The sequence below is a fragment of the Triturus cristatus genome, chromosome 8 (assembly GCF_964204655.1).
Source record: "Triturus cristatus chromosome 8, aTriCri1.1, whole genome shotgun sequence".
NCBI classification, from domain to species: Eukaryota; Metazoa; Chordata; class Amphibia; order Caudata; family Salamandridae; genus Triturus; species Triturus cristatus.
The window spans coordinates 144,337,151-144,364,364 of record NC_140591.1 but is presented as its reverse complement, the minus strand read 5'-3'; the positions used below and the strand labels follow the sequence as shown (position 1 = coordinate 144,364,364).

At 45.8% G+C, this 27,214-nt stretch overlaps 1 long non-coding RNA gene across 1 annotated transcript in view; it reads right to left on the bottom strand.

Annotated features, from left to right (window-relative positions):
• The window catches only part of LOC146801698 (uncharacterized), a 61,800-nt gene that overhangs the window by 14,567 nt on the left and 20,019 nt on the right, over positions 1-27,214 (bottom strand). Inside the window, exon 3 of the long non-coding RNA XR_014967647.1 lies at positions 17,141-17,282. This is a non-coding gene — a long non-coding RNA (uncharacterized LOC146801698). The remainder of the gene's footprint in view (positions 1-17,140; positions 17,283-27,214) is intronic.

Below are 27,214 nucleotides of genomic sequence, written 5' to 3'. Positions count from 1 at the left end.
TAGACCAAGTAATGTTTAATTCATAGTCTACTTAAACTGTTTAGATGGGCTTGTATTTGTTTGTTTATATTTGTATTACACATATGGACAGTTTTAATGAGTGTCCATTATAGGTGTCCCTACCAGTTTTATCTCTTGCCCCCTGCCAGATCCCCTCTTTACATGGCTATCAGGTGTAAACATTTCTTTCCAAAACTTCGCTGAATATTTTTAGGCTTTGCAGAGTGTTAAATAATGTAGAATGGAGGGATGTCTTACTTAGAAGTGGTTTATTTCACACTGGCATTTTAAGCATGGCTCTAAGGTTGTATGCCATTGTGCGCATTTCAGGAGTCTGTGTAGCGTATTTTACTAAACTAGGGAGTGTTGTCAATGGGGGCATGAAACAAGGCATCTTTTTAGTGCCAAATGAATACCTCTCTCCTGACTAAAAATTGTGGGTCATGTGAAGTCTTTAAGAGGGGAATCCCATTAGTGTGAATGGAAAATTGGCCATACATGTTCCATGTGGAATTACTTCAAGTCCAAAAACCATATGGGACACTATCACAGTGACTGGAAGATGTCATTAATGAAGTCATCAATGTCGCCATTTGCCCATCCTAGTCTTACTGATATTTCTGATAAGCTCTCTGCCTTTTCATCTACAGCTCAGCTAACATTCACACTCATACATTCCAACAAATTGTGTGCACTATTTGACCCCTTTGGAAAACACAACATCAGACACCTCTCTTTTCTCTCTCATTTCCTACCCTGCCACACAGCTCTGTTTTATTAATACACACACCTTTCCACCTTGCTTTAATTTCCAGCAGTCTTGCCCATACAACGAAAAGGTTGCATACCCTCCAGCCTCTGCTAACTACTTTCAATGCACTCTAATGAAATTCTTCTCTAAAACTCTTGAACAACTTGTGGGGTTAACCACCTCACTAGCTTCCTCACTGTTCGTAGCCTACTTGTCTCACTTCAATCTGCAATCAATACCCTGTATCATGTATCCATCTTCATAACTTCTCTGCAGCATTTCACACTTTCAACACAATGCCCTCCAGTGTAAATCCTGCATCACATCATCTTAGTATGCAGATGCAGAATTAAACTGGCTCTCATCCTATTTCTCTCATTGCACCTTCTCAGGTGGTTGCTAACCATACCTTACATCTGCCAGAAGGCATTCCACGAGGCCCACACCTTGGCCCTCTTCTCCCTTTGTGCCTATTCTCTTCCTTCAACGTTTCCTTTAATCTCTATAGCGATGATGCCCAATGGTTTTCTGTTTTAATACTTTCACTGTCCACTTATAGACTCAACTCTCAAACAGCCTCACAACCGCCATTAAATGTCAATCAGACAACTCATGCTGAACTTTCTAAAATGCATATAATCTACTTTCCTGCTGCTCCATGATGTACTGACCGAGAGAGCTAATTTAGAATTAAACACATTTAAGTGTGTTTTTTTAACATGAACAGGCCACAAATAATGTAATTTGGCTTAATTTTACATAACAATGATTTATAAATTGACATAACTAGGCCTCAGATTCATTGGCAGTTGGACGTTTGCTAATTTTAAATAGTTTGGGGCGGATTTACAAGAACTGATGCATCTCTGTATATCAGCAGAGATGCGCCAGTCAATTTGCGTCACGTAAACAAACCCTTGCCCCACCGTGGATGCGTCGCATTTACAATGCGGTGCACCGTGGCGCAAGGATTGACAGGTGCAAGGCGCATCTGTTGTCATAAAGGCAATGCATTGCTTGAGTTGTTTCGCAAACACGACGCAACTCCAGCAATGTTCAGGAATTCCTATTCCTATTATGCTGAGTCACTCCTTACGCCTGCTTTAAGCAGGCGTACGGTTGTGACGCAGTGAAATCGTAGAAGTGACGCAGTGAAATCTTGTATATTTCCCTGCATCACTTGTACGAGGCTTTCTTACGTTGGAACACCCACCCTGCATACATTATACCTGGCGCAGGTATATTGTAGCGCATGGCTTTACAACGTGACGCATCTCCCTAGATGAGTCACGTTGTAAATGTGTCGCAACGTGGTGCATTGTTTACAACGCTGCAGCATCACAAAAGTGACGCAGCGTAAAAGTGTCGCAAGGGGCTTGTAAATTTGTCCCTTTCTTTTTTCTTTGTCTGTGCAGCTCACAGTCAAAATGTGTCTTTCAGCATTTAGTAAAATACTCTTTACTCAAGCAGTTATGTGGTAAGGTATTTCTTTTGTCTTAAAATATGTTCTTCTTCGTGTTTCTCAAATAGGAGCAGAACTGGACTGTATCTGTACAAAGCCTCTTGCTCTGGCTAATGGAGGTCGTGAATGTATTTTCCAATGTGCCTATGTTTTCTCTTGTTTAGTAAATACAAGTTTATTCAGTAGTATCAGAGCAGAAGTCTTTTTTCTTGCGATGTATTTTCTGGTTTACCTTTGGATATTGTGATGTATCATTTGCTTCACACCATGCTGACAGTGTAATTCCTCTGTTTGAAAACCTATATAACCTGCTGCTTTGGAATGTTTTGCAGTCCTTCTTGGCTTTCCAAGCCAACTCCAGAGTAGTCTGTTTATTGACTTTAAACTTAGAAATAGTTAAGATTTTCCATTGCTTTAAAACCTGAGTAGTCCCTATGATAATTTGCACTTTCACTCAATATGTGCCTTGTGCTAGACTGCATTTGGTTCTGGCTGTTAACTAGAATAAGGCTCAGTCTCTACTGCCTAATGCCAAATCACATACCGGTTTATTTGTATTTTGTGTATTTTTCTTTAAACAGCCTACCGATTTTTGCCTCCAGTAATGATTATAAAATGTAGATAAACGTTCATGGTTTCTGACTGTGAACATTATCTGGTGTAAGTTTAATTTTACTTTAGTTTAGCTCTATCTGTTATTTCTGAGTCATCTTCTGTTGCGACGTAGACAATGCCCCCGATTCCGTGAATGGGCACTTGAGAATAATAATTGAGTGTCAAAAGAATTGGGGAGAGCAGAACCATCTACCCTGTGCGCTTCTCCTAACTTCTGCAGCTTCGGCTAGAAACCTCAGAGGACACTTCTATGACAACCCTTCAATGAACACGTAATCATACATACATACCTGATTTCAGCTAGAAGATCAGTCCATACATTTATTTTCATTCGGCTCAGAGACTGACATCCTTACTTGTCCTTAGGGAACGTGTGCACTGCAACAGTCTTCTGATGGGCCTCCTCCTATACTCAACCATTAGTCAAGGTACTAAAGTTTGGAAGGACAGCCCTCTACAGTTTTCACAAACACTCTCACTTCTCCACTGTTGCAAAGCTTCCTGGCTTTTAGCTAAAAGTAGAGCTCTCTACAAAGTACTGATATTTGTTTCCAAACCCATAAATCGTTCCCTTTCTTCAATCTTTAGTTCATGCTACAAATTTGAGTTTAGTCAATCTTAATCTCATGGCCACACCTAGGCCTCCTTCAAGACTGCACTTAAGGAACAACTCACTTAATAACTCCACTTAAGAAACACCTCACTTTGTAACAATCTCAACAAATGAACACTAAACTCATGCTTCCACGCTTAATATCAATTAACAAAAGGATTTGTTAAGTGCACAGCTACTCAAAGAGTGTTTCGCCGCTGGGCAGAATAGTTTACAAAAAGTACAAGCGCCCGCCTACAGATCCTCTGATTGCAACAACCAGGTTTTAAGATTCTGTCTGAAACAATGCACATCTTCCATCGCCCATCAATTCAAGGGGAGGGCATTCAAAGCCATGGCAGCAGCAAAGGAGAAAGAAGTGCCACCCCATCTTTCCCACTTGATTCGCTGAGCCACTGCCAACACCGCGCCAGAGGAACGGAGGGTCCTTACACATGGAGCTTAATATGAAACTGTAAAGTGAATATACCAAAAATAAATGTCTCTATTGCCATGCCTGTGTGGAATATCCACGACCCATCAATTGTGGAACCTCCACTATTGGTTATCACCCTAACTGATAAATGCTGATGTACCACGTAAATGCTTCTATGTATAGCATTTCCAGCCTAAATGTTTATGTTTTTGCATAAAATAAATAAAACTCATTACTATCTGACTTGGAGCTACCAATATCATACAGATATGTGAAACATGTTTTGGTGAGCACTTTTGCGTCACTTTTCCCATGTTAAAAGTGATGCGAAAGTGGCGCAAGGCGCTTGTAAATCTGCCCCTTAGACTTTTTACTTCACAGGTAATAACTCCTCAGAACTTGATTTTCATCCAGGAAAAATATATAGTGGGTAACAGGAATGGCTAATCATCACTTTGGTTCAGTTATTTAAAGTGATATTGTGGAAGACAAGATATAGATCTGCGTTATGCTTTATCAATGCTGTTCCTTGCATAAAAACTTACCTCCGAAAACTACACTTTTTAAGTGCAACTTCATTTTAAGTGCCCTTTGGGTTCAGCCAGATCTAAGATGGCGTCATAGTTCTAGGAGAGGGGCACATAGGAGTAGCAGGAAGCCCACCCCGACGCACGACCACACTTTCTCTTCTTTCATCACAACAGGGCTTTTTAGCACAGGTCCAATCCAGACTTTCCAGTTAGGCACATGGCATCAACATGTAGGAAATAATCCAAAAATGGCACTTATTCGTAAAGCCAGTAGGTCCAGTCTTCCTGGACGGACGTTGGACGGTCCTGAGTTGGATTTATTAAGCAACACCATCTAGCTATACCGAGGCCAGCACTTTATCCCACCTTTAACCCAACAGCACTTGCTTCTGGCATTTGTCATGAGGTTTACTACTTCAATTACTTTGGTTGTTTATCCTACATTGAGACAATTACAGTATTAGCTCAACCATAAACAATATTGTGCATTGGCACAGACTAATATCTTGTTCGCTTGCCAAAAAGCATGTTTCATAATCTGCAACATATACATTTTCACAATATCTTTGAGCAGTGTCTACATAACACTAATTATACTACTGAATTTATAGGACGTTTCATGTCCTACGGCGTATGCCACGTGCTCTCACTTTTCTAGTAGTTTTTCAGCCTTAATTAGAGGTTGGTGGTTCTGATACTAGGTCACAAATGTGGCTTATGTCCCGTCAGCAGTATTGTTGTAAATTAAAGCAGAATGTGATTAAGCATCTACTGAAAACATTAATACTTCCCCTGTTATCGTGTTTTCTTCGGTTATGTTGACTGAAGTCCGGACTCCATTTTGTATTGACATACTGCCACGTGTTCGTCACGAGGAGAGTCCGACCTCTGTGTTAGTTGCTCCTGTAATCTGCCTAGTAACAGTTTATAAATAGCTCTCTTGTCCATCTGGCGCATGCCCAGACTTGACCACATCTGTTATAATTAGCTTTGCTTGACCATGTGTTTTCACGGGCCCAAAGAGTATGTTAGCTCCGCCCATGTATTGATTCAGTATCGAGAATGACCATAAACGGTAATGTTCTTCGACCTCATGTTGTATCCACCCACTATGAGCCCCTCTGTTGTGTATAAAAGGGGACTGTGTACGCAAGTTCTGTGTGCTACTCCTTACAATACTGAAGAGTGTTGTGTGGATTGTAGGACCACCCTTAAGGGTTAATAAACGTTGTTTTTTGTACTTTGCAGTTTCCGTGCCAACTTCCTTATAGATTCCGTTACAGGAGAGCGAACCCTTGTGCTTTGCGGGCCTAGCTGGGGCCTGTATTCATCAATTGGCGCCCGTCACGTGGGGCTCATCGGCGACTCGGATGCTCGAAGGACTGGTCGCGACGAAGGTGAGGAGTTTGGCCGGGGACGTGATCACTGCCAGCGGCGTCTTAGCCCTGGCATCCCGAGGTTTTTCTTCCTTCCCTTCCGAGCTGACCGTCTGGGTGGCGCCGGTCATCGACTGAGACCTCTTCTGTCGGTCCTGCCGTGAGAGCCGTTTGGGCGATTGTGGAGCTTGGCAGTTGGAACCTGGACTCTTGATTGGTAAGAACCGTTGTACGGTACTTGCTCCGAGTTTTGAAGCCTGGTCTGGCTATTTGAGTTTGATTGATGGTGACTAGTCATATTTTGAATTTGTCTTTGTGGAAATATATGCGTTGCAACACATATAGGCAGGTAATGTGGAGAAATTTCTCCAGGAGCTGTGTAAACTTTGAACGGCGCAACGATTAAGTGCCATTTTCTTTATAATATTGCATATTTTGCACTATTCCTAGCATGCCTGCTTTTAGCGCACTCCGTAAGTGGTGCTGCTGTTTTGGAAACCGGTTGAGCCTCGAGGAATCTGCTCCAGCTCCCCCAGAGGGGACTCCTAATAGGGATATGTACGTGAAGCATGGTCTTTCTTCCATAATGTACAGCACGTTATGGAGGAAATACACGAAGAAGGATCCTGAGTTGCGATGGCCTTTGTATGGATCGTTTGATATACGTAAGATTGAGTATGTGGAACAGTGTATGTGTAAGCGACGTGCTCGTCAGGATATGTTTGAGTGTGTGCGATTATGGGTGAAGGAAGTGCGTGAGCGAGAGAAACGTGAGAAAGCGCTGTTTGATAAGGAGCAACGAAAGAATGATCATGTGCGAGCGCAGGAAGCGAAGCGTCGGGAGGACAAAGAGCAAACGGACAGACAAGAGAAAGAGCGTAGGCTACAAGTTTCGGGTCAATATGTTGTTCGTCAGCCGCTTTATCCTGTCCTTAATAATTCTGATGATGATTTTTATTTGCTAGATCGCTCTCCGCCCCCTTATGTTGGCGCATCTGCTCCACGGCCGCAAGATTCTGACCCGGTTTCGGGTAAGGTAGACACACGGTCCATGCTGTCGGCCGAGCAAATGGCTGAGCTTCGGACACTTTCCTTCCGTGCGCTTAAAGGCAAGGTATCCATGGAGGACTTATTTCAGACTTGGGGGCAGTGGCAGGAGAGAGATAAAGTGTATTTTCTGGGTCATTTCGCGGAGGAAGTGATTACTGCTTTCCGAAAATATTCTCATGTTCTTGAGCCTGACGAAGTGTCTTCGGACGCTAGAGCAATACGTAACGGTGCTTTTTCTCCCTCTAAGGCTCCTGAGGCGGCTCGGCGGCTGTTCGCCTTGCGGGACGAGGTGCTGGCCCTTCGAGAGAAAACACGCCAACAAACGGAGGCGGAGAAGCAGTCGGATTCGGTTGCGGCAGGGGGCTACCCATCTACCTCCCAGTCAGATAAGGATGATGTAGTGCATGCTAAACCAATGCGAGAGGCGGCACCTTTGTATGTTCCTCCTAAAGGAGCGGGGACTAGCCCGGACATTAATTCTGTCGATGCTAGGGGATATTTTGTGTATAATTGGGTTTATACTCCATGGCATAGAGCCGATGTTATGGCATTGAAGAATGCATTGCCTGACCCCCGTAAGAATCCAGCGGCCTTCTATGAAGAAGTCGAGGGGGCCTTGAATTCTTGCGTTATGACTTTAGCAGATATAGACCTGTTCTTTGGCCTTATTTTACCACCGGATATGTGGCGATCTGTACGAAAGGTAGATGATATAGTTGCCTTTAAGGCCCGGTGGTCTGAGCTTGAGGACGAAGACAGGGAGAGGAAGCCCGCGCAGAAACCGCCGCAGAGTATTTTAGATCTCCCCGCTGCTATTGTGACTAAGTTAAAGACGATTATCCCCCCTAAAAAGATTGACTGGAATATGTTAGCAGCATGTAAACAGAAAGTTGACGAGTCAGTTGCAGATTTCTTCACGCGCTTTGAAGAAACATTTCATGACTTTAGTGGCCAGTCGCTTACTGACGACACAGGCCGCCATCTTTTCGCGGACAAATATGTGGCTAATCTGCTACCGGCAGTTGCGGCCCGGTTAAAAGCGAGTGAGAGTTCTTGGTCCTCCGCGACACCGACGGCCCTTCTGACTATCGCTCAGTATTATGAGCGTCAGGAGCACGAGGCGAAGGGCCAGGAGGAGAAGAAATCGAAAGATCTCAAAACCAAGGTGATGTTAGCACAAGTATATGGCCCGCCCCGACGGGGTAATAATAATAGAGGAAGGGGCGGATTTTATGGTCCCCCTTCGGGCCGATCTGATTTAAATAGGAACCAGTGCGCGTATTGTAAGCAGTTGGGCCATTGGGCCAGGGATTGCCCGGCGTTGCGTGCTTCGCGTCAGGGGCACACTCCGGGTGGCCCGAGGGGTAGAGGGGGCTTCTCGAACTTTAGAGGGAATTCTAACGATAATGTCCGTTTCGATACTGCTGGACAGCACCGAGATAGCTCAAATGTTTTTGATCGCCAGCACCAGTATCATGTATCGGACATCGACCAATCGGGATATCATGATTCTCAGCATGCATAGGAATGCGTAGGATGGGGGTACGAATCAGTTGAGGTGCCGGTCGATCAGACGGGTCCTTATGTATCGGCTGAGGTTTTAGGTTCTACTGATCAGTTCCTAGTGGATACAGGAGCGACACGTAGTGCATTGTCTAGGTACTTGGTTCCGGGGGCTCCCCCATCCGGCTCAATAGTTACATCGGTAGGGTTTGACGGTACACTCTCCCGAAGCCCTCTTTCACAGCCCCTTGCATTTAAAGTTGATTGTTTTTCTGCGCCCTGTCCGTTTCTGCTTGCTCCGTATACACCGGATAACATTATGGGCCTTGATATGTTAAAGTACTTTAGGGCTACAATCCGCTGTTCCCCTGAGGGTGTGAGGGTGATCTTAAATGACAACTATCCCAGGTCTGGGCGGATGTGTACGATATCAGAGGATGCATTGTTGGCTACCCTCCCCCGAGCTTTATGGGCGACTTCGGACACAGATGTGGGACAAATGGTGATTCCTCCGGTCCACATTAGTGTCCAGGAGGGGGCGGTGCTACCACGCCTCCCGCAGTATCGTATTTCCCAGGAGGGCGAGGAAGCTCTCATACAGATTGTGCAAGATTTGATCGCAGTAGGAGTAGTGGAAGAAGTTCCCTATAATATCTGTAACAGTCCGATTCTCCCTATTCTGAAAAAGGACACGGATGCAAAGGTCTATCGGTTCATAATTGATTTGAGGGAGGTAAACAAGATCGTGATACCTCAGTACCCGGTGGTTTCTGATATCACGACGTTGCTTACCTTGGTCCCGCCTACGGCGACCATGTTCTCAGTGATTGATTTGAAAAATGCCTTCTTTTCTATTCCCATTCACCCTGATAGCCGATTTCTTTTTGGGTTCACATTAAACAATAGATCTTATCGTTTTTGTAGAATTCCCCAAGGTTATACAGAAAGCCCTAGTATTTACAGTCAGGCTTTGAAGCGACAGTTGGACTCCTTTGCCTTACTCGAGGGGGTCGCCCTCATTCAATATGTCGATGACATCCTGTTGGCGGCTGACACCATGGAGTTGTGCGAGAAAAGCACGCTAGCCTTACTTTCCTTTTTAGCATCCCATAATCACAAGGTCTCTAGGAAGAAATTGCAATTCTGTAGACCGAAGGTGACTTATTTGGGTCACCTTTTGTCTAAGGAGGGGCGTGCACTTACACCAGATCGTATCCAAGTAATTTTGGACACACCGAGACCATCCACGCAGAAGGATGTGCGTGCATTTTTGGGTCTTGTTTCTTTTTGTAGACAGTGGATATTGGGGTTTTCACACATAGCTAAGCCATTACTAGCTCTCTTGACAAAAGACACGCCCATCCCGATCCCCTGGTCAGATGAGTGTGACGCTGCTTTTCAGCAATTGAGACAGGCCCTTTGTTCAGCACCAGTGTTAGGGACCCCTGATTATGCAAAGCCCTTTTCGTTGTATGTGCATGAGAAAGATGGATGTGCATTATCAGTCTTAGTGCAGATGCACGGCGATAAGCAGCGCCCTTGTGCATACTTTTCGGCTGTGCTTGATCCTGTCGCCCGAGCATTACCAGGGTGTTTTCGCTCGGTAGCGGCGACAGCTGTGTCAATACGCCAAAGTGAAGGAATTGTGTTGTCCCATAAATTGTTGGTGTTAGTTCCCCATGCTGTTGATGCCCTGCTTAATCAAACAAAGACGCAGCATTTGACCAGTGCCCGTTTAACGGGATATGAGTTGACGCTTTTGGCTCCTCATATTACGTTAAAAAGGTGCGTGACATTAAACCCGGCCACATTGTTGCCATACCCCGAGACCCAGCCTGAGGCGCAGAAAGCGCATGATTGTATTCTTGTGACTGAGGAACAAACAAAGGGTCGTATTGATCTCCAGGATACGCCCTTTTCAGAGGTAGATGGAGAGTTGTGGGTAGACGGATCATGCCTGAAGCTACCAGATGGTACGACTTCAGCAGCGTATGCGATTACCACGTTACAGACGATAGTGGAGACAGCACGCATACCGCAGAAATCAGCTCAAGCAGCGGAACTGATAGCCTTAACACGAGCATGTGAGCTCAGTACAGGATTGTGTGTGAATGTTTACACAGATAGCCGCTATGCCTTCGGAGTAGCGCACGATTTCGGCCTACTCTGGAAGGAGAGAGGGTTCTTAACGTCACATGGGGTACAGATAATGCATGGGGAGTTAGTCCACAATCTCTTAACCGCATTGACATACCCGAAGAAAATTGCCATTGTTAAGTGTAGTGCCCATAGGAAAGTAGTTGATAAAGTTGGAAAAGGGAATGCGTTAGCGGATTGCGTAGCAAGGGAGACTGCGATGCAGCCCGGCGCTACTGCCATGTATGTAGTAAAATCACAGGTGGAGAGATGGCAAGATGCGAAGGAAGAAGTGCGAGAAATACAAAGGACCGCTTCTGACAAAGAACGGGAACGATGGGCTAGCGAAGGAGAACTGGATGATGAGGGTTGTTGGAGAAATAAGCAGATGGATAGATGGAAATTACCCACGGCCTTTGTACAACCTATGGTTCAGATGGCACATGGGCTAGCACATGTTGGAGCTTCCGCAATTGTGAAATTGCTTACCCAAGTCTGGGAGCATCCAGAGATTGCTAGCACAGCAAAGAGGGTGGTGCAGACCTGTATGATCTGTCTGAAATATAACCCAGGGAAAGGCATTCGAACCCCAGCAGGAGGATTTGCGACGCCCACTGCACCCTTTGAGGTTCTGCAGATGGACTATATCCAGCTTGAGCGCTGTAACAATTTGAAGTATGTTCTAGTAGTGGTCTGCGCCTTCAGTAAATGGGTTGAGGCGTACCCTACGAAAGATAATACTGCAATGACTACAGCGAAGCTATTGCTGAAAGAGTTTTTCCCTCGATACGGCGTCTGTAGACTTCTGTGGAGTGATAATGGCCCTCACTTTGTAGCGGATGTTATAAAATATGTCTTGAAGGGCCTAGGCATCACCCAGAAGTTCCACGCCGTATTCCACCCCCAGTCTGCAGGACTAGTCGAGAAGTATAATGGTACACTGAAGCTTAAGATCGCCAAAATCCAAGCTTCAACATCTTTGACTTGGCCAGACGCCCTGCCACTGGCGTTATTGTCAATTAGGTCGGTGCCACACTCTCGAACTGGCCTTACGCCATACGAAATCGTATTTGGACGCCCAATGAATATTTGGGGTCCACCAAGGCCTAAGGCGGTGTATGATGTACCTTGTGTAATGATGAGCGATTATCTGGCACAGTTAACGGATAATTTGGTTTCTATTCATCAACAGGTCCGAGAGGCGCTCCCTGATCGGTCTACCGGCGAAGGACATGGTCTCCGGCCTGGGGATCATGTCATGGTGAAGGTTTTCGACAGAACGAACAGTTTGGAGCCGAGATGGGTCGGACCTGAGCAAGTCCTCCTTGCAACAAGGACGGCAGTGCGAGTCTCGAACAGGAAGAATTGGATCCATTCCTTACACTGTCGAAAGGTACCGCCCGGATTGGTGGAGTCTGCCGTGCTGACCGATCAACGAGACATCCTAGCAGCAGAGACAGGCCGTGCTGCAGAGCCAAACGACACTGAGGAGCTCTTTCCGGACCACGCGACTTCTGGAGGAAGGCGATATCATCTGCGACCAAGGAAGTGAGGTTTCCAGTACCGGGACATACTGTCAGAACGGCCCTTGGGTTAGTGAAACGGAGAGCCGATGAGGCAAGGGGGGGGGATCAGCCCTGCATTAGTGTAGTGACACCCGTCTTGGCCCGCTGGTGAAGAAATCAACCGCTGCCCAAGGGGAAGAGTTCTGACAGACTTTTTAGTTTCAGGAAGATATCAGGGTATTGTTTCTTTTGACATGGAGAAGAAGAAAATCCTTTGTGCGTTGGGGTTCATGCTAACAGTAGCTATTGTTGGGATAACCACATGGTTTGTGGAGGAGGTGACTCCTGCTCGGAAAACACTCGTGTTGACAACTCCGGTGCCCGAGGAGCACTACTTTTATACATTGCCATATCAAGAGTTGAAGCATCGACAATCCTATTTGAATAACACTTTCATTCAGATGCTGCATCATACCCACGTTGCTACGAACGCTACGAACTGTTGGATATGTGGGATGATGCCAGCCCATCAGAAGAAAGGAGGTACGCCATTCATACCACTTCCTTTCTCTCACAATGGCTCTTGTAGAGCATGGTACACTTTGCTGTTTGCCACTCGAAAACCGACAGTGGGACGATTGCTTTTCAGACTCAATAAAGAATGTCATCAGGACAAAAATGGGTATCCACAAGCAAATGGGACAATTTGGGAATGGGAAGAGTACCGACCAGACAATGAATCCATTCCCTATATCTTCACGAACACCAGAGACACTGAGGGAAGGACAAATTTGTGATCCAAGTGGCCCAAGCCCAAGCGGACCTGTGTGTCCAGAGTGTGGGTTTCATCCCTGTTGGTGTCAGTGATTGCATAACCGTATTAAACATCGACGGGTTAAATAATAGTACCTTCCTAGCATCCCATAATACCTACTTTGTATGTGGAAATAAAGGTTATTACCGTTTGCCGGCTGGGTGGTCTGGGGTATGCTATGTATCGTTCCTATTACCTCCTGTATTCTTAGCACCTGCGTCATATCATAAGGATTTAAAACTGTTGAATAATGTGACTGTAAATAGATATAAACGTACTCTATCAATTGATGATGTGGATCAGACCGATACCAGCTTGCAACAGTATATTGATTTTAACCTAGGACTGTTTTTCTTTGTTGGAGCTGCTTTGAATAGTAGGAAGATCCGAAGATTGACAAGAGTGGTAGAAGCTGTGACAAATCAGACTGCTGCCGCTCTTGGGAATCTTACGGAAGAATTACAAATAACTAGGATTGTTGCATTACAGAATCGTATGGTATTAGATGTAATGCTAGCCGATCGAGGTGGAGCCTGTAAAATTATTGGAAGTAGCTGCTGTGTGTTCATCCCTGATCATACGCCATCCGTCTATAATGCCATTAACAAGCTGCATAAAATAGCAGCTGAAATCCACACAGAAAACGGCACTTGGTCCTTTTCTGGATGGTTTTGGGCGTTGGTTACTGCCTGGGGATGGAAGGTCTTAACTGGTCTCTGCATTATTATAGCAGTTCTGTTCCTTTTCTGTATGTGTATTCAATGTGGACCATTGTGCTGTTTCGTATGCATTTCATTCTGCATTCCAGATAAGAAAGCTATTGCCGATGTTGCTCGCCAGAGGGGTCTAGCTAAAGAGGTTAAGGGAATGATGATAATTGATATATATGATGATTATTCTTGGAAGCCGGATGTCTTCAGTAAATGCTGAAAGGGTCGTCTGTTGTAAATTAAAGCAGAATGTGATTAAGCATCTACTGAAAACATTAATACTTCCCCTGTTATCGTGTTTTCTTCGGTTATGTTGACTGAAGTCCGGACTCCATTTTGTATTGACATACTGCCACGTGTTCGTCACGAGGAGAGTCCGACCTCTGTGTTAGTTGCTCCTGTAATCTGCCTAGTAACAGTTTATAAATAGCTCTCTTGTCCATCTGGCGCATGCCCAGACTTGACCACATCTGTTATAATTAGCTTTGCTTGACCATGTGTTTTCACGGGCCCAAAGAGTATGTTAGCTCCGCCCATGTATTGATTCAGTATCGAGAATGACCATAAACGGTAATGTTCTTCGACCTCATGTTGTATCCACCCACTATGAGCCCCTCTGTTGTGTATAAAAGGGGACTGTGTACGCAAGTTCTGTGTGCTACTCCTTACAATACTGAAGAGTGTTGTGTGGATTGTAGGACCACCCTTAAGGGTTAATAAACGTTGTTTTTTGTACTTTGCAGTTTCCGTGCCAACTTCCTTATAGATTCCGTTACAGGAGAGCGAACCCTTGTGCTTTGCGGGCCTAGCTGGGGCCTGTATTCATCAGTATTATAAGTGCATTAAGCCTCTGGCACTTGTATAATGGCAGACAGGATGTCTGCCATGTTTCCACAGAGTATCCTGTCCGCCACCATCAAAATAACGACCCTAGTCTCCTGAGGTTAAACACATTCTCATTAGTGCTGAATATTCGAGTCAGACCCACGAGTGAACTACCCCACACTCAGGCATTGCCACAGAGCAATGTGTGAATTACCCCACACTCAGACATTGCCACAGAGCCATGAGTGAACAGCCCACACTCGGGCATTGCCACAGAGCCATGAGTGAACTACCCCACACTCAGACATTGCCACAGAGCCATGTGTGAATTACCCCACACTCAGACATTGCCACAGAGCCATGAGTGAACAGCCCACACTCGGGCATTGCCACAGAGCCATGAGTGAACTACCCCACAGTCAGGCATTGCCTCCGAGCCATGAGTGAACTATCCCACAGCCAGGCATTGCCTCAGAGCCATGAGTGAAATACCCCACACTCAGGCATTGCCACAGAGCCATGTGTGAATTACCCCACACTCAGACATTGCTACAGAGCCATGAGTGAACAGCCCACACTCGGGCATTGCCACAGAGCCATGAGTGAACTACCCCAAACTCAGGCATTGCCACAGAGCCATGTGTGAATTACCCCACACTCAGGCATTGCCACAGAGCCATGAGTGAACAGCCCACACTCGGGCATTGCCACAGAGCCATGAGTGAACTACCCCACAGTCAGGATTTGTCACAGAGCCATGTGTGAATTACCCCACACGCAGGCATTGCCACAGAGCCATGAGTTAACAACCCCACACTCGGGCATTGCTACAGAGCCATGAATGAACTACCTCACAGTCAGGCATTGCTTCAGAGCCATGAGTGACCTATCCCACAGTCAGGCATTGCCTCAGAGCCATGAGTGAACTACCCCACACTCAGGCATTGCCACAGAGCCATGTGTGAATTACCCCACATGCAGGCATTGCCACAGAGCCATGAGTTAACAGCCCCACACTCGGGCATTGCTACAGAGCCATGAGTGAACTACCTCACAGTCAGGCATTGCCTCAGAGCCATGAGTGAACAACCCCACACTCGGGCATTGCTACAGAGCCATGTGTGAATTACCCCACATGCAGGCATTGCCACAGAGCCATGAGTTAACAACCCCCCACTCGGGCATTGCCACAGAGCCATGAGTGAACTACCTCACAGTCAGGCATTGCCTCAGAGCCATGGGTGAACTATCCCACAGTCAGGCATTGCCTCAGAGCCATGAGTGAACTATCCCACAGTCAGGCATTGCCTCAGAGCCATGAGTGAACTACCCCACACTCAGGCATTGCCACAGAGCCATGTGTGAAATACCCCACACTCAGACATTGCCACAGAGCCATGAGTGAACAGCCCACACTCGGGCATTGCCACAGAGCCATGAGCGAACTACCCCACAGTCAGGCATTGCCTCAGAGCCATGAGTGAACTACCCCACACTCAGGAATTGCCACAGAGCCATGTGTGAATTACCCCATTCTCACGCATTGCCACAGAGCTATGAGTGAACAGCCCACACTCGGGCATTGCCACAGAGCCATGAGTGAACTACCCCACAGTCAGGATGTGCCACAGAGCCATGTGTAAATTACCCCACACGCAGGCATTGCCACAGAGCCATGAGTTAACAACCCTACACTCGGGCCTTGCTACAGAGCCATGAGTAAACTACCTCACAGTCAGGCATTGCCTCAGAGCCATGAGTGACCTATCCCACAGTCAGGTATTGCCTCGGAGCCATGAGTGAACTATCCCACTGTCAGGCATTGCCTCAGAGCCATGTGTGAACTACCCCACACTCAGGCATTGCCACAGAGCCATGTGTGAATTACCCCACACTCAGGCATTGCCACAGAGCCATGAGTGAACAACCCACATTCGGGCATTGCCACAGAGCCATGAGTGAACTACCCCACAGTCAGGCATTGCCACAGAGCCATGTGTGAATTATCCCACATTCAGACATTGCCACAGAGCCATGAGTGAACAACCCACACTTGGGCATTGCCACAGAGCCATGAGTGAACTACCTCAGAGTCAGGCATTGCCTCAGAGCCATGAGTAACCTATCCCACAGTCAGGCATTGCCACAGAGCCATGAGTGAACTACCTCAGAGTCAGGCATTGCCTCAGAGCCATGAGTATCCTAGCCCACACTCGGGCATTGCCACAGAGCCATGAGTGAACTACCCCACAGTCAGGCATTGCCACAGAGCCATGTGTGAATTATCCCACACTCAGACATTGCCACAGAGCCATGAGTGAACAACCCACATTCGGACATTGCAACCGAGCCATGAGTGAACTACCCCACACTCAGACATTGCCACAGAGCCATGAGTGAACAACCCACATTCGGGCATTGCTTCAGAGCCATGAGTGAACATCCCCACAGTAGAAGTACCCTGTCGTCAGGCTTTGCTGCTGGAGGGCCTTCCATAGGGTATTCGTTGTACAAGTGGCAGGCTTTGCAATCACAAATAATGCCACTTTTAAACACCATGCAATGAAACATCATCCCCAAGATATGAAGGATGAGGAGCTAGAACCCAGGACGGAGATTATAGCCTTCTTATTCAAGTGAGCTTGGTCTGCATCCATTTGTGAAGAGATCTTCATGGACAACCTTATTGTATGCTTCATAGCAGGACTAACCTATACCATGTTCAGTGCAATCTTTGGCATAATATCTCCCGAGCAGTGCTAAGGCCTCCAACATTTAGAACACATTGTCATATCAAGCTCAAATGGGATGGGTGAAGCTTTGGTCATACTGTACCAATTGTCCTGGAAAAGCTTGCTGTCATAAATGTCCTTGACAGCTTGTTCAACTCCAGAGTAGGCTTTGTACACAGGTTCATAGAAAACGTCATACCAGTTACTCTGTGTGTGTCTCTTTGATATCACCTTAGCATCAACGCCTAGAACAGAGGAGACAAAACTCAGGTCTAAGGGATTTCACCATTATACATGCACCAAACACCCTGAATATGTACATCTCACACATGTCATACAAAGTATTCAGAGTCACAGATCTATAAATAAGGATGTCGAACATACTTCCAAGAGGACCAGGGTTTCTGAATAACCACTTTATACCTAAATTTATCCTATGTGGCTATCTAAAATATCTGCCATTTCTCCGAGCTGGATTCTAAGAACAATCAGTTATTGCAATACTCCATCCTGTGGCATTTGAATGGGACTGTGCATTATTGCTTCTCAATTTCCCCCCTCCACCCACCCACCACAGGTTAGGGGCAGCTTCACAGTCATGATGCACATCAAGCCATATCTTCCATTGGCGATGGACGTCTTGGATTCACTACAATCAAAAGGCTGGTCTGGGAAGATTTTTTTTTTCCATCAAACAAGATTGGCATTTTTAGTCCCACAAGACTCATCCATTTTGGATATGGGTTCTCATGTTTGCTGTGCCAGGCACTTTTAAACCTAGCTCTCATTTGACCCAGGTGGAAAATTAAATTATGCTGGCATAATTTGCGTACTTTCCGGAATTTTGCATAATTTCATGAATTTTGCATTGCGTTCCTTACGCACAATTTCCGAAATCACATTATGCAACATTGCGCTATTACACCACTGATAACTTTGCTGATAAGACCCTGTGGTTGTATCAGAATAATCCACCCCCAATTTTAAGTATAGCTAAGTCAGGATTTTAGCAGACGTTAGTTTTTGGCGAAAACCGTAGTTTTCGTCAAAAACTAACATCTGCTTAAATCCTGAGGGCCACCTTGTAAATATCACGATGTGTATTTAGCGATATTTTACAAGTTAGTCCGTCAGGGGTATGCCCAGTGATACCCACTTTGCATCTCATGAGAGATACGAAGCGAGGCGTCGGGAAAACGGGTGCTAACATGCGCTAATGCATGTTAGCATCCCCTTGTAGATAGTGCGATAATCTTATCTCCACTTTTTTGGCTTCTAAAGCCAAAAAACAGGAGATAAGGCCCTTGTTAATATGCCCCAACGTGAACTACCAAAACACAAGCAGCTGTGTTTTGCGCTATTTATTTATAGTTAACCTTTCTAATGTTACGTAATTTTCCACAAATTTTGCATAATCGCGACAAAGCAAATGATGTACGTTTTACACACCTGTAGATTTCTTTGACCTATTTTTCATTATTAGGGTAAAGGTTTTGGAGCTTGTTTACATCTGGGAATGAGCCCTCCTGTTGGCTGCAGGCACACTTCAAATGTATTTGCACACTGATTTCATAAAGTGGGACAGTGATGGCCTAGGCCAACTGAAGAATCAAGGCAGGGCACTGGAAACTTTTTAGCATATACATTCTGATCATGCAGCGTGTCGGGTCCAAATCAGCCTGTACCTAAGCAAATGACATTTGTAAGGAGTCAGTGTTATGTTATTGCAATTTATAGAATGCAACTGTTACCCAAGGGTGTCCTAGCGATTTGTGAAGTCCTACAGAGGCCCGCGGGAGAGAGACCATTCACGAGATTATGAAGAGAAAAGCCAAGTTTTTAAGGCCTTCCTAAAAGAGAATAAGTTTGTTCTGGATCTGAGATGCAGCGGAAAGCCATTCTAGGCCTTCGCTGTGCAGGCCGCAAAACTTCTACCCCCCCTCACCCCCCAGCTAGCTTTGCGCACTCTGGGTACCGAAATCAGCTTTGCCGCTGTTGAGCGTAGCGGTCTTTTAGGTACATACCAGACAAATTGTTGTTTAAGGAAATCTGGGCCGACTCTACAGGGCTTTCAACTGGATCCGGTTTTTTATGGGCAACCAATGAAGCCTTTTAACCTCAGCCGGGATAGAGGCATATTTTGGTGTAACTGTAATCAATCGAGCCGCTGCATTCTGAAGGATTTGTAGTTTGTGCATGAGCCCCTCTTGAAGAGTGAGGTAGAGCCCTTTACAGTAGTCAAGCCTAGACAAGGCTAGGGTAGTGATGAATGCTTGTATACTGTCTTTCGGGAGGTATGGCATTATTTTCCTGCATGCTCTGAGAGTATAGGAGGTAGAGGATACCACCGCATTCACCTGGTCTTTATAACTGAGTTTATCATCAACGCAGACCCCCAGATTTTTGGCTTTTTTCTTGGGGGCCGGTAGGGGGCCCAGTGAGTCCGGCCACCATGCAGAAGTCCAAAAACTGGGGTCATTACCGAACAGCACCACTTCCGTTTTTCCGGAGTTAAGCTTAAGACAGTTCTGAGCCATCCAGCCGCCTACGACTGACATGCACTCTTCGAGACGTGATGCTGTTCTCATCATTGACACTGGCAGTAATGACACCACAATTTGGGTGTCATCTGCGTAAGAGGTTAGGGAGAAGCCGTATGATTCAATAAGTGGGGCCAATGATGAGACATAGGTGTTGAAAAGCGTCGGGCCCAAAGAGGAGCCCTGAGGGACTCCACACGGCAAACGCGACTGTTTGAATTCTGTTTAGAAAGAAAGGATTCAAGTCAATCCCAGGCGGTACCATGAATTCCAATCTCCCGCAAATGGTCCATCAATAAAACGTGATGGACCGATTCAAAGACCGCAGAGAGATCCAGCATGATCATCACCACTTTACCTCCTAAATCAAGTACAGACCTGATCTCTTCTGTGGACTTGATAAGGGCTGACTCTGTGCTGTGCCCAGCTCTGAAGCCATATTGCGAGGGATCCAGCACCTGTGAATCTAGCAGGAACTTACTAAGTTGTGTGTTCATGAGTTTCTCTGCCACTTTCGCTGGGAGAGGGAGTCTAGAGATCGGTCTAAAGTTATTTGGGTCTTTAGGGTCCAGAGTAGATTTTTTAAGCAGAGGCAATATTGATGCGCTTTTCCAAATTTTGGGAAAGTATCCTTCAGAAAACATAGAATTTATCACGGAAGATAGAGCCAAAGCAACTGGTTCCGATGCCAGTTTTATAATGAAAATTGGACAGTGGTCATAAGGAGAACCTGATTTCGTTGTCGTAATGAGATTTAGGGTTTCTATAGGTGTTGCGGGGACAAACCTATCAAAACGTACCTTAGAGCCCTTTCCTAATTGACCGTCATCGGACTGGAGGGTGATGGATTTGGCTGTTGCATTTGTGAAAATTGAGAAAATTGACTCCACTTTGAGCTGGAAGAATTGAGCAATTTTTTCACATAATTCCTGACTCGTAGTGACAGTAGGAGTAGCCGGGTATGCCAGAGATGTAACCGTTTTAAATAGTTCTTTGCTCTAATTTTTGTGGCAAGGTTAATTCGATTGGTGAAGAACTCTTGTCTGGCTTTTAGAAGCAACTGTTTGTAGTGAGTTAAGCTAAGTTTGTATTCGTTCTTATCACTATCATCATATTCATTTCTCCAGTTTCTTTCTAGGTGTTTGCAAACCAATTTTTGGTCTCTACGGGGCATATTAACAATGCGGCGATACAAAATTATCGCCGCTTTTGCGACCGTTTTCGACCGAAAAGCGGTGATAATTTTATCGCCTTATCAGCAAAGACACGCTATCGCGTGTTTTGCTGATTTTGCTCCCATTTCCAGCACACCTAACTTCGCATCGCTAATGTGATACAAAGTAGGCGTCTGTGGAAACAACATGGGTAAATATCCGCGATATTTACAATGCGAGAAAGCGAATATTTTAATCGCGCCAAGTATGCCTTAACGCAGGAATTTAACGTCTGTTAAATTCCTGACTAAGGCATACCTAACATGCGAGGTGGATTCATCTGACACGACCACAGGGTCGTACCATCAAGCATATTGCCGTTTTACATGGAACATCGCTGGATAACCAGCGATGTTCCATGGAAAAGGGCGCTTTCGTTGGAATATACATTGCCATGGCTCTAAGCGTTGTTAATACAACGCTAGCCTGGCAAAATATTCCAGCGATAGAAAAAAATGCGGTATACAAGGTCAGCGATAATTATCGCTGCCTGTTGCAAATATGTCCCTTAGTTCTTGAGAGTACCAGGGGGAGGATGGACGTGCCCTATTAGGGCGGATGAGTTTTTTTGGAGCAAGCTTATTGCTGGCTGCCTCTAGCCATATGGTATATGATTGGGAAGCTTCATCCAAATCTGTGGAGAAAGAAGGCGATGTTGCAGTTAACAGCTCCTGCAATTCCTCAGCATTTATCTTGTTCCAGGCTCTGCTAGTCATTTGTATTTCTTTTTCTGGTTTACATGTGTGACGGTTGGGAGCGGTGAGCTCAAATAGCACTGACTTGTGATCTGACCAAACTACTGGGAGAATGCCCGTAAAGAGCAGTTGTGTTTCATTAGAGAAGATGCCGTCGAGTGTGTGCCCGGCCTTATGTGTGGCGCCGATCACCAGTTCCTCTAGACCAACATTGCTCATCATGTCCCGCAAATTAGTGGTATCGCGATCAGAGAGTATTTCCAAGTAGAAATTAAAATCTCCGAGTATCGTGTGTGAGTTGGCGCTAAGTGCATTTGCCAGTACGCTGTCTGCTTGCCTAATAAATTGGCTTCTAGGGCCTGGCGCTCTATAAATGAGAGCGCCTCTGAAGGTAAAGTGGAGTGAGAGGTAGAAACAGAAGTCTAATGCTTCATATTCGAGTTAACAAGTGGATTAAAAGAAGCCCTTATTGAATTGTGGTAGATGACCACGAGGCCACCCCCTTTCCTATTTGGCCTATTCAGTGTGTAACAAAGGTAATCAGGCGGGTGGCTTTAATCAAGTCCGGGCCCGAGGCATCATCTGTCCAGGATTCTGTGACAAGCGCAGTGTCCCCCAGCTCCCCTGAGCTCCTCATCTAGCCTGCTAGTACTTTTGTCAGAATCTCATGACCTTCTTCTTCAACAAAACTGGCCACCTAGGGACTAGCATACTACAACCTCCCCATGTTCCACAGGGCCCAGGTTTCAGCCTTTTATACACCCCCGCATCAGCCTCAGTAACCAACATTAGCGATATCCTTGCGTACTTCAGGAAACCATCTCTTTTTTGGCATTTACAGTGCCAAAGAGAGCAACGTGGGCCTGAGCCTCTTTGCTCTGTCACTGATCAACGGGATCCTCACTTCTTATTTCCAGAGGTGACAATCCTCAGGCCTTCAAACATGCAAACATGCACTCATCACTGATATCCTAAAGAAATCCCCCAAAGAAACTGACAACCGTTCCAACTACAGGCCCATCTCAAAATTCTTCTGTCTTGCAAAGGCAATTGAAACAGCTGCCACACTTTTTCTTCCTACACTGAGAAATATGGCCTCCTGTCTGACTTTGATAAGGTTTCAGACCCCATCAGGACACGCAATCTCCTCTGCTAAACATTAGGGAAGTACTACCCTGCTCCTGATCCCAGGATCTTCTCTATGCATTAATACTACTAGACACTGCTGGCTTTAACACCACCATCCATCTGGTGCTAATCAAAAGGATATCCTTTTCAACCTCCACAAGTGGAACTGTGCTGTCATGCTTTTCTTCACTTCTATAAAACCACTCCCATCAGATGAATTTGGGCCCACTAGTTTACAGGTTAACAAACATTAAAGTCAACTAACATTAAATGTGGTGTACCCAAGGCTCTGCCTCGTAACCAACACTACTGAAGATGTATATGTATCCCACCCTTGGATGTAATTTAGAAGCATATGAGGTTGGATAGGACATGTACATACAAATGATACATTGCTGCATCTTAGGCTTGGTGTAAACTGCATCCACAATTGGACTTACTGCCTGTCACAGATTCATTTTTGGATACAGAATAAGAGATATTTTCTCAATGAGGATCAAACCAAAGTTGTGTGTAAACCCCTCTTCCTTCCCTTTGTAGTGGCCGGCTGAGAAAGGCTGTAATCCAATTTCTGGGTACATCATCACACAATTTGGAGGTTCTCTTCAACAAGGCGTTTAATCCTCCCAAATAAGTAAGGTCTCCAAAATATCCTTCTGTCATCTTCACCTGCGGAAAGGGGGTTCAGCTGTTGTACCATCAAAAATGTCTCTATTCCTCTACATGGTCACATACTGTCAATATGCAACAGCCTATAGAAAGGCCTCTCCAATGTCTCTCTCTTATTCCTAAAATTACAGAGGGATAAAAAAGTTGCTGGCTTCCTGCTGTATGGTCTGAAATGACACAAAAACCCCACATGACCTTCAAATTCTAGCATTGCCTTCCAAATAAAAGAAAAAGCAACCTTCAAAACTCCCTGCTTTGTACATAAAGCCCTCTAAAGCAGAGCACTAAGGTAACAAACAAAACAGTTTTCCCCTTACCTACCTTGGAAGCCCCTGATCAGCCAAAAAAAGCTCAAGTGATTTACTGGTTGAATCTTACAACCTTACAATTGTTCTAACATTAGATATGAGATTTAAAAACGACTTTGTCAAATTATGAGAAGCCTCAAAGATGCACCAATTCTCCTGGATGTTTGAATACTCTTGCCCTCTACATATAACCCCACCTCAGTTGACCACAAAGTCTCTGCTGTTCACGCACCTAAGTCCAGATTGTCTTATTCTGCATCTACTTGTCAATTTTAACTTGCACATTGTCATCTTTTTAGGACATTTTCAATGGAGAAGTGCTGACATGACCCACCCATGTCTGATGTCCCAGTGGGTCCTACATCACTGGACCTGTGGGCTCTACAGTGCTATCTGCCAATCTTTATATGTAACCTCACCCAAAAGCACTCTGAGGTCATCAACATGTGGCTAGTATTACTTTACAAAAGCCCAAACTATTAATAATAATAACAATACTGAAATCAATTATATACAATCAGATAATTTTATGTAAATGTATCTTATGTAGTTACCCCGAAAATATCTCATGGGCCAAGCCTCCTGGACCTATGCTTGACAACCCCCTAAAGGATGGAGAGGGACCTAAAAAGGAACAATGGTCACATACATTTTCAAAGTCTGATGATGGATACTCTATCCCTCTAAGAACAAGACCCTCTAATCATGTTTTAAAGAGAGAAGGAGATAATTGAGCAATTAGATAAGTTGTGATGGACAGAATGTGAATAGTGAACTAATATTGGAAAGTATTCTTTGCAGGGCACAGTCCAAACCTTTGGCTAGCAAAAGACCGATCCAAACAATGCTGAAGAAGCTAGAAACATAATTCATGGGGATGTACAGTGGATTTAGCTGTGTCTTTCCATTGTATGCTCTGGTCTGTGGTTAAGTTTAGTAGTGCAGGATACTGCTTAATAAAAGTATTCGTTTGGAACAATTAGGAAGAGTTAAAACGAGTCTACAGAACATTTTTCAGTATTTATATTTTTTTTATCTGCATCTAATAATTTGCTAAGTTACTCAAACGTGTACTTTGTAGAAGCAAGTGGTGACGTTACAACAGCTCAGCATATGCACTAAGCAGCACACGTCAAGATGAATCAATGGGCAGAAGCTTGGTGAGGGAAACATCAAAAGACAATTATACAGGAATGCAGATCACTTTACAGTCGAGGGGGTATTCAGGGTGTACCTGTGACATCCTTCTAGTTCTCATCATCCTGCGCCTCTTTGCCCTGCCCCTCCAGAGTATTCTTGATCCTGGTCTTCCTGGTTTTTCTCACACTTGGACCATTTGGTTGGTCTTGGGCCTCCTCTACGTTCTCATCCTGTCCTTAGTTCTTCTGTTTTTTTCCTGGTCTCGTGCTCCAGGACCCCTGGGCCCCAGCCCTTCTTGTCATGTGCTCCCAGGTCCTTGTGGTCCTGGTTCTCATGGACTTTTGTTTCTGATATACTGGTCCTCATGGTCCCCCTGGTCCTGCACTTCTGGTCCTGATCCTCTAAATCTTAATCCACCTTGTTGTTCTCTTCCATGTCTTTGCCCTCCTGACCTTATTGCCATTCTTGGCCCTCAATGACCTGTTTCTTCTCTTTGTTCATCCTGGCTCTCTTATAGCTAATCCTTCTACTTTCTGTCCCCAGGTTCTGTGGTCCTGAACCTTCTGGTCCTATTACTCCTGGGCCTTATCAACAGGATCCTCTTTTGCTCCTTCCCCCCAGGTATGGCTGTTTGGCACCTCCACTGCGGCTCTGGCAACCCAAATGGAAATATGGCAGGCCATCGTCACCAACGCCAATGCAGTCGGAGTGTCGATGAGGTCAATGGAGGAGTTCAAGAGGCGCTGGCATGATGTGAAACGGCAGACCAAATAGAAACTCGCCCCTAACAGGAAGACAGCAACGGCGACTGGAGGTGGGAGCCCTGCGACACAGGAGGAAGCTGGAGGAAATGGTGGCCACAGTCAGCAGTGTGGAGACAGTGGCAGGATTTGGAGGCCTGGACACAGCTCGATACGACCTGACCCAACAGCAACAGGGTGAGTAACGACCAGGGACTGGGAGGACGGGGGGAGATGAGCACAATGACACACATGCACATTTATGTGTAGCACACTGCACACCCACAATGATCGTGGAACATGTCCCTGATAGCCTTGGCACACTGCAGCACACATAGAAACACCAAGCAGGCCCCCGTCCACAATGTGCACAAAGGGGCCCCCCTCCCTATCACCAATATCACAACCTACCCATGCACATATGCTGAATCAAGCAAAGCAGCGGCTCTGTGAGCCACACTGACTATGCAAGTGACACTGCATGACCGATAGCATGGCAGCAGCCAAAAAACATGACATGGTCTACGAATCGACATGGAGGTGGCCCAGTGCGGATCATCCACGTGCACCCAGAGCCAATGCCGTACAATACACGCAGCAGGTGAACAATGCACCAGGCCACAAAATCTGTCAGAGAGCACATATGACCCAAGTCAAAAACAATTCAGCCCCCGAAAAGCACAGAATTCAAAGGCACCCCACCTCGAAGGCAGAAGGGTACACGAAATCAGAGCTGCAGGGGCAACTCCCCCACAATGCAGCACACACACATAGCAATCACAGAACATCAGCAATGATGGCAATGTGGTACACAGTGCAACACCAACACCACAGGGCAGAGGTCACAACAGGTTCTGCTCGTGGGTATTAAATGTCCACTCACATCTGGCATTGCCTGACACTGTGTGATGATAATGTACGGGTACTACCACACATCTGTCATGTAGTCGAAAAACACACTGACTGCCATCAAATAGTCAGCTCCACCAAAACAGTCACAATGTACATTGGCATGCAGTCTGAATGTAAACATCTGCAAATCTTCAACATACATGTGAAACTCTGTTAACCTGCATCTCCCCTTTACATTGCAGAGGGACAAGCAACACCTCCTGCAGAGCACACCACACTTCTCATCATTAATTATGAAGAAGACAACCTGCACATATGTCAAGACACCCTCCAACGGATAATGGACAGTCTCCGCACCCCATCCCCAGGAGCAGGGCAGGCCAGCTGCCTGGAGGTGATCCCACCACCTGCACAGACCACACAGCAGGAAACACACACCACCACGGCTGTCTCCCAGGACCCCCCGACCAATACATGGAATTTCAACCGCGTGTGTTGGGTTGCCAGATGGAGTTGACTGATCAGCTGTGGGTGGGTTTTGACCTTGTGGCAGCCGAACTCAATACCATACGTAGGTGTCTGAGTCCCATCAGGGACCAGGTACAGTCCCTATTGGACACCCCCTGTACGCACTATGCTCCACCACAGACCTTGTCTGACCTCGCTGGGGCCATTAATCGGATACAAAAACTTTCTGGTCAGACAAGCACCAGCGATGACAGCACAGAGTTGGCACAGATGCGGAGGTCAATGGAGACAATGGAGCAGATGCAGGCTGGAAGTATGGCTGACACGGCTAGACACCAGCGAGTAGTAGCTGGGAACATCATCTTGCCATTGCTGCCACTGAGACTGTCCCAGATGACTGCACCGGGAACATCGACGCACACA